This window comes from Notolepis coatsorum (genome assembly GCF_963971535.1).
Source record: "Notolepis coatsorum genome assembly, chromosome: 1".
In the NCBI taxonomy this organism is placed as follows: Eukaryota; Metazoa; Chordata; class Actinopteri; order Aulopiformes; family Paralepididae; genus Notolepis; species Notolepis coatsorum.
Window position 1 is genome coordinate 96,552,752 of NC_140165.1, and position 6,849 is coordinate 96,559,600.

The following is a 6,849-nucleotide window of genomic DNA, read 5'->3' on the forward strand; positions in this document are numbered from 1 at the left end:
GTAGCGCCGTTTGGCCTCTGTCACTGTCCTCCTTACGTTGTGTCGCGCCACCTTGTGGTCATTCATGTTGCCTGCCACTAGGCCGTCGTTGTATGCTTTGGTGCGCTCTCTCAGAGCTTCACGGACGGATTTGTCTACCCAGGGTTTTTGATTTGGGTAAACTCTCATTTTGGTAGTGGGGATTGTTTCTTCCACCAAAGTACAAACATAGTCCAGCACTGTCTCCGTGTAGACATTAATGTTATCTGTGTCGCGGAACACGTTCCAGTCTGTGCAGTCAAACGCAGCCTGTAGCGTCTCCTCTGACGTCAAATCCAATTTCTGCACCTCTCGCGAGACTACAGGAGTACTTTTGATTCTCTGTTTGTACTTTGGTGAAAGAAAAATGGACGCGTGATCTGATTTACCAAAGCCACTATCAGAATGAGCCTTGTAGCCACCTTTAAATTGCGTGTAACAGTGATCTAGGATGTTACCGCCTCTGGTGTTGCAAGTCACATGCTGATAGAAGTCAGGTAATACCTTTCTCAGATTGGCGCTATTGAAATCACCCAGCACTAAAATGGCGGCGTTAACGTTCGCCGCTTGTATTCTATTTACCTCGTCGTGGAGTCTGGAGAGCGCGACGTTGTTACTGGCTTGCGGTGGAATATACACTCCGACCAGGATGATCGCCGTTAACTCCCTCGGGAGGAAGAAAGGACGACACTTGATGGTTATATATTCCAGGTCTGGGCAGCAGTGGTTGGATAATTCCTTCACGTTAGTTGGATCGCTCCAATTGTTGTTAAACATGAAGGCGATACCTCCTCCACGTTGTTTGCCGGACTCTGCTGTACGATCCTTGTGGTGGATGAAGAAGTGTTCGGCCGGTTGGATCGCGTGGTCTGGTACGTCCGGCGCCAGCCACGTCTCGGTGAAGCAGAGAACGTTGCAGTCTCTGACGTCTCTTTGGTATTGAATCCTTGCTCGGATATCGTCCAGTTTATTGTCAATTGATTGTACATTGGCTAGCAATATACTGGGTAATGGCGTTCGGTGGCGTCTGGATCTCAGCCTGTTACGGATCCCAGCTCTCTTCCCACGCCGTCTGGTTCCTTTGTTCCTGGGATCAGGGTCTGGTCCCATTTTCCTGAGAATCTCCTCAGGCCATTGTTGCGGTTCGGAAAGCTGGTCCAGTGAGTAATCCAATCGGTAAGTTTCCCGTAATCCGATGTCTATAAGTGACTGACGGTCATACACATTAAATGCACCTACTGTTGGTACAGACAAAACTCTTAAAACTATAAATATTAACAAAAGTAAGCACAGTCTCGACGGAGCGAACAGAAAGGCAGCCGGTCGGAGCAGCGCCATTCTATTCTAGATAAAAGCAGGTGTATAAAACAAGTGTGTAAAAACAGGTGTATAAAAAAACAGTGTATAAAAACAGGTGTAAAAACAGGTGTGTGGGTCAGAGGTCAAGGTCCCCCGCACTATACTGCGCTGTTGTACAGTCTGATGGCTGTGGGGACAAAGGACCTCCTATGCCGCTCAGTCCGTGAGTGCAGGGAGATGAGCCGTCCGCTGCGACTGCTGCTCTGCCCCACCAGGGTGTGGTGGAGAGGGTGGTTGGTATTGTCCATGATGGCCAGCAGCTTGCTCTGCGTGCGGCTCTCAACCATGGTCCCCAGTGGGTCCAGTCTCCTCCCCACCACTGAGCCAGCCCACTGAGCCAGCCTCATTGTATCTTACTGTATCTTTTATCATCTATATCATGAGAAGGTTAGTTGGTCCTCTCTGATGGACCAACAGGTATTTGTTCATTTTTAAGGCCCTTATTGGTATCGACTACAGCTCAGCATTCAACACCACTGTGTCCTCCACACTCACCATCAAACTCAGGGACCTAGGACTCAACCCAGCCCTGACAGGCAGACCCCAGGCTGTGAGGATGGGCTCCATCACCTCTTCCACACTGACTCTCAGCACCGGTATCCCCCAGGGCTGCGTACTCAGCCCCCTCCTGTACTCCCTGTTCACACATGACTGTGTGGCCACACAGAGCTCCAACACCATCATCAAGTTTGCTGACGACACCCCAATCATTGGCCTGATCACCGGCAATGACGAATCGAAGTATAGAGAGGAAGTGAGTGCACTGGCAACATGGTGCCAGGATAACAACCTCCACCTCAACGTCAGCGAAACGAAGGAGCTCATTGTGGACTACAGGAAGTCCCAGGGGGGAGAGCATGCCCCCATTCACATCGGCGGGACAGCGGTGGAGAGCGAGACAATGGCTCTTCTTCCTCCGTAGGCTGAGGAGATTCGGCATGGACTCCAGGATACTTTTTTTACCGGTGCACTATAGAGAGTATCCTGACTGGCTGAGTCACTGCCTGGTATGGCAACTGCTCAGCTATCGACCGCAAGGCTCTGCAAAGGGTGGTGAAGTCAGCACAACACATCACCAGGACTGAGCTGCCAGCCATGGACGACCTCTACACACAGATGCAGAAGGAAAACCCGGAACATTCTCAGAGACCACAGTCACTCCAGTCACAAAGGTTTCACTCTGCTACCGTCTGGCAAACGGTACTGGAGCATCCACACAAGAACCAGCAGGTTCAGGGACAGCTTTTTCCCACAAGCCACTACGTGTGCGTAGGAAGTAACTTTCAACAGTGCTGAGTAGCCTTGGCTGGAGGCCTAAGATGAGGACACTGATAAGTATAATTCTCTCTCTCTCACACACACACCCACACACACACACACCATTGTACGACTCTCCGCTGTACAGTTATGGGCGTATAGGGGCTCTCTGTAGAGATTTGGGCTTATAGGGGCTTTCTGTAGCGTTATGGGCTTATAGGGGCTCTCTGTAGAGTTGTATTTTAATTAGTGCTGTCAATCGATTAAAATATTTAATCGCGATTAATCGCACGAGTGTCCATAGTTAACTCGCGATTAATCGCAAATTAATCGCATTTATTTTTATTTTTATGTAGTATGTATATGTATGTATTGTGCTGTATAATGACAATACATTTTAATCTAATCTCATTTTGAAATCGCTACCTGTTGAGTGGATCACCATGGTGCAATGCAATCACCTCCGAAGCTGGCTGCCACTGCCGTGTCCATAGGCAGCGTAGCGATTTCAAAATGAGATTCGATTCAAATGTATTGTCATTATACAGCACAATACATACATATACATACACACCATCCAACCAGAGTGGATAAATTAATTAAACGTAAAAAAATAAAACTTGAACCAAGAGTGATTTGAACTTGTGACCATAGGATCCACAGGCAGCAGACGAACGAGGTGAGCTAAGTCTAATGTTTAAACTAAGTGACTAATCCATGATTTACACTTGTGCCAATTGCGTTTGTCCCTAATCTTTAGTATTGGCATTAATAATAAATCAGATGTCATGCTAATATGTCATGTTCTACAGTAGGACTTACTACTGTGATACCCATTTCAAAGTGTCCACGCATTCAGATGTCATGCTAATATGTTCTACAGTAGGACTTACTACTGTGATACCCATTTCAAATGTCCACGCATTATTTCTACGCTCATACCGCAGGGCGTAAAACTAGCGTAGGTCAGCGGCCAATCAGAGCGCAAAACGCGAACGCGGAAGCATGAACCGGTTGGGATTCGAATAGACGCGGAGGGGACACGTGATGCAAGGCTTGGTCCACATTGCAGCCGACCAGTGGGAGGCCTGGTCTAACAACGTTCGAGACAGGGGAGGGTAGAATTGGATAATACGAAATTGGGATGGGAGAAAAATAGAAAATGGGGAGAAAAAGTAGATAAAAAAATAATAATTAAATATGTGCAAATACAAATACAAACATACATACACACACACAGTACATACATCCATTATACTGCATACATAATAATACATAACCACCTACCCACCTGCCTACAAACCTACACACCCACATAACCAATGCATACATACATGTATATAGACCTATTTATCTATCTACTACTTTTTGGATATGAGCATGTTTTTGTAGTTTGATTTATAGGGGCTCTCTGTAGAGTTGTGGGCTTATAGGGGCTCTCTGTAGAGATGTGGGCTTATAGGGGCTCTCTGTAGAGGTGTGGGCTTATAGGGGCTCTCTGTAGAGTTGTGGGCTTATAGTGGCTCTCTGTAGAGATGTGGGCTTATAGGGGCTCTCTGTAGAGATGTGGGCTTATAGGGGCTCTCTGTAGAGATGTGGGCTTATAGGGGCTCTCTGTAGAGATGTGGGCTTATATGGGTTCTCTGTAGAGATGTGGGCTTATAGGGGCTCTCTGTAGAGATGTGGGCTTATATGGGTTCTCTGTAGAGATGTGGGCTTATAGAGGCTCTCTGTAGAGATGTGGGCTTATATGGGTTCTCTGTAGAGATGTGGGCTTATAGAGGCTCTCTGTAGAGATGTGGGCTTATAGGGTCTCTGTAGAGCTGTGGGCTTATAGGGGATCTCTGTAGAGATGTGGGCTTATAGAGGCTCTCTGTAGAGATGTGGGCTTATAGGGGCTCTCTGTAGAGTTGTGGGCTTATAGGGGCTCTCTGTAGAGATGTGGGCTTATAGAGGCTCTCTGTAGAGATGTGGGCTTATAGTGGCTCTCTGTAGAGATGTGGGCTTATAGGGGCTCTCTGTAGAGTTGTGGGCTTATAGAGGCTCTCTGTAGAGATGTGGGCTTATAGGGGCTCTCTGTAGAGATGTGGGCTTATAGGGGCTCTCTGTAGAGATGTGGGCTTATAGGGGCTCTCTGTAGAGATGTGGGCTTATAGGGGCTCTCTGTAGAGTTGTGGGCTTATAGAGGCTCTCTGTAGAGATGTGGGCTTATAGGGGCTCTCTGTAGAGATGTGGGCTTATAGGGGCTCTCTGTAGAGATGTGGGCTTATAGGGGCTTTCTCTGTAGAGATGTGGGCTTATAGGGGCTCTCTGTAGAGATGTGGGCTTATAGAGGCTCTCTGTAGAGATGTGGGCTTATAGGGGCTCTCTGTAGAGATGTGGGCTTATAGGGGCTCTCTGTAGAGATGTGGGCTTATAGAGGCTCTCTGTAGAGATGTGGGCTTATAGGGGCTCTCTGTAGAGTTGTGGGCTTATAGAGGCTCTCTGTAGAGATGTGGGCTTATAGGGGCTCTCTGTAGAGTCGTGGGCTTATAGGGGCTCTCTGTAGAGATGTGGGCTTATAGGGGCTCTCTGTAGAGGTGTGGGCTTATAGGGGCTCTCTGTAGAGATGTGGGCTTATAGGGGCTCTCTGTAGAGATGTGGGCTTATAGTGGCTCTCTGTAGAGCTGTGGGCTTATAGGGTCTCTGTAGAGCTGTGGGCTTATAGGGGCTCTCTGTAGAGATGTGGGCTTATAGGGGCTCTCTGTAGAGATGTGGGCTTATAGGGGCTCTCTGTAGAGATGTGGGCTTATAGGGGCTCTCTGTAGAGATGTGGGCTTATAGGGGCTCTCTGTAGAGATGTGGGCTTATAGGGGCTCTCTGTAGAGATGTGGGCTTATAGGGGCTCTCTGTAGAGATGTGGGCTTATAGGGGCTCTCTGTAGAGATGTGGGCTTATAGGGGCTCTCTGTAGAGATGTGGGCGTATAGGGGCTCTCTGTAGAGATGTGGGCTTATAGGGGCTCTCTGTAGAGTTATGGGCTTATAGGGGCTCTCTGTAGAGTTGTGGGCTTATAGGGGCTCTCTGTAGATATGTGGGCTTATAGGGGCTCTCTGTAGAGCTGTGGGCTTATAGGGGCTCTCTGTAGAGTTGTGGGCTTATAGGGGCTCTCTGTAGAGATGTGGGCTTATAGGGGCTCTCTGTAGAGTTATGGGCTTATAGGGGCTCTCTGTAGAGCTGTGGGCTTATAGGGGCTCTCTGTAGAGTTGTGGGCTTATAGGGGCTCTCTGTAGAGATGTGGGCTTATAGGGGCTCTCTGTAGAGTTATGGGCTTATAGGGGCTCTCTGTAGAGTTATGGGCTGTAGAGATGTGGGTAGATTGATTTCATTTCAGTGTTTTTGTATTGATTGTGAACACTGCAGTGTCTTCCCCATCTCTAGGAAAGAGACAGAGAGAGATGAGAGAGAGGGAGAAACACATATAGAAACGACAACGCGCCACATGAGCAGTAAACAAAGTTGAGTCATTGTATTATTTAAAACTCTTTGGTTTATTGGTTGAAAAATGTATATTTGTACCAAGACCTTGATACAGACATCCACATATAACATCAATGACACCATATGAAATAACCTGTTGATGTTATGAGTCACTGGTACCTTGAAAGACTTGCCATGTCTGAAATCCACAGAGGCTACTAACCCTATTACCCACACTCTATGCTTTTATAACCTACTGTAATGCAGCATCTAACTTGCTTGGGCATTACATTAGTTGTGATTAACAAACAAAAGTAAACGGTTAATCTACTTAGACTTGAACGGTGCATTGTCCACATGCTGGTTTAAATTGCCAGTGAAGTCGTGCTTTTTATTGTCGTTTTTGAAAGTAAAGTATAAATCCACTTCCTGAAAGTAACCATGCTAAGCATACCGGGAAAACAGTAGACATCCGGCAATTTTAAGATTACTGAAGTGTTAGCTAGAAAATGTCTACTCAAATAGTTAAGAACACTGAACTTCTGTACTGAAAAGGCCATACTTCTGAGGTACTGAACCTCCGTACTGAAAAGGCCATACTTCTGAGGTACTGAACCTCCGTACTGTAACGTTCTGTACTTTACTTCTGTGGTTTTCAGATATGGTAACCCTGATCCTTTTCAAGAGGATTGGATAATCGTCTTACTGTATCGATGGTGCATTCAGCTTTCGGGGTCATGTGGTGAGCGGAAGGCTA